This window comes from Chinchilla lanigera, unplaced genomic scaffold, assembly GCF_000276665.1.
Source record: "Chinchilla lanigera isolate Chin_1 unplaced genomic scaffold, ChiLan1.0 scaffold00122, whole genome shotgun sequence".
NCBI lineage: Eukaryota > Metazoa > Chordata > Mammalia > Rodentia > Chinchillidae > Chinchilla > Chinchilla lanigera.
This window is the reverse complement of record NW_004955523.1, coordinates 1,022,758-1,024,809: the sequence shown is the minus strand read 5'-3', so window position 1 is coordinate 1,024,809 and position 2,052 is coordinate 1,022,758.

Here is a 2,052-nt window from a genome sequence, read left to right as displayed (position 1 = left end):
CAGAAATGGACGGCAGAGCCACCAGGACCTCCAAGGTCATCTTGCCACTAAACACTGAGTTCAGAGTTATTTACCTCAATTGTAAAACACAAAAAAGACCCTTACAACCACTGTGCACACGCCTGGGAATCTCCTTCACCCCCGTCTTTTCATTCTGGGCCTTTGTGGCAGGGGCGTGGGGGGTGGGCGTGCAGACAGTGGAGCGGCGCACGTCCCGGTGCTGAGCGCAGTCTGCTGCTGCTGGTCTGCCCTTCTGCTCCCGGCCCAGTGCGAGGCCGGCAGCCATCTGCTTCGCCTGCCAAGTTCCTCACTGGTTTGCGTCGCGGGCAGGCGGAGCTGAGTGAGTCCTGTCACCTGCTGGCTGCTTATCTGAGTGAGTCCTTTCACCTGCTGGCACATGATTTGTGGAGACCTTCCCAGAGGAGCCAGGGCTTCCCCTCTCAGCCCCTGCAGGGGAGGATCGCAGCTCCACGTGCCAAGTCCGCTCCAGTCTCACCCTTTACTGTCCATTTAGAACAGCAAGAATCTGTGCTTGGTGGTCGCCGGGGGCCGCTGAGCAGGACAGGCGGCAAAGGCCTGTGGAAAGCAGGGAGGGTGTGTCTCACGTTGCTCACCCTTGGCCCCTCAAGTCACCCATGCAGTCCAGCTCCTGGGCTCTACCTTCCCCATCCCACCCTTTTTAAGCAACCAGATCTCTGGTCTGGAGAACATGGTAGGTTCCCATAGCAATGGGCCTTTTACCTGTTTCCATGGCAACCAACACCCAGACCGCTTGGTTGCTAGTCAACTGACAGCTGTTAAGTGAATCGGTTTAGAAGCTGAAGGATGGGCCCAGGGATTCTCTCCAGAGAAAAAGACCCAGCCACCCGAATGGCTCAACTCCTCTGAAGACGTTTAGGCGGTGTCTGTGGAGGCACTGTCCGTCCGTCCACTCCCATCCCCAACACACACGTGCAAACTGCAGCGGGCTGGCCCAGCTCAGTAACGCACATTGGCCTTAATCCTTCTGTCTCCTTCCAAGCGCCTCGGACATCACTTGTTAATGTGACTCTTACCTGAGCAGCTTCGTCTCACGCAGCTCTCCTCCCAGCAGACGCTCTTCCGGCGACCATGGCTTCGTCCTCTACAACCAGTCACTGCAGAGTAATTTGCTTTTTGGATTAAAGTGAATGGCTAATCCAAAATGATCTTAACTTCACTGACCTCATCTATTTTAAGCGCCTCTCCTATGCCTGCGGGAATTCTCAGAGCCCAGCCTGCTTTATGAACCTTTGCAAAGCACAATCAGGATCATTCTGTTTCTTAAAAAAAAAGAAAATACTGGTGAGATTTCAAAACCAAGCGTGTAGGACTCGAAATTACTCCACGCTTGCTGCTTTTTATTGCATGAGGATTGGACTGCCAGCCCGCACATTTAACCCCCTCCCGCGCTGATCTGAGGTGTTGTGTTCCCTTTATTTTGTAAGTGCGTCTCAGTTTATTATTATTATTATTTTTTAAATTATTAGTGTAGCATTCCTATACATCACAGTTACACTTGTCTTGGGAGCCTGGTACAAGTCTAGCATATTTTTGCTGTTTTGATTTACAACAATTGGAGTCTGACGTTTGTCTGCCTTGCATTCCTGTAACGGTTGGGTCTAAGCCTCCAAGGCACGCCTAGAGGGGTAGAAAAGCCACGTTGGAAGGCGCGTGATCCTCCCTGCATACCCAAGATTCAGTGCGTCTCACCACTGCTCGTGAACTTTTTGTAGAAGACGACCTTTCAAATTAAACCCCCACAGGGAGCCCTACCTAGCTCACTGCGGCTGGGTTAGCTCCCCCTTCTGTTCTGATGGAAGGCAGGCTCTACAGCAACTGAAGTGCTTTGCTTGGTCTTTTAACACATGAGGGAAGAGGAGTATAAAATGCAGGCTTGGTAGCTGTTAGCCCCAAAGGAGTTTAAAAATGTGAAGCATTCTCTGTGATTAGGGAGTCCACAAATACATATGAGAGCTGAGCTTTTCTAGACCTTCAGAAAGTTCCTGTGCACCGAAGATAGCCTTTTTCTTT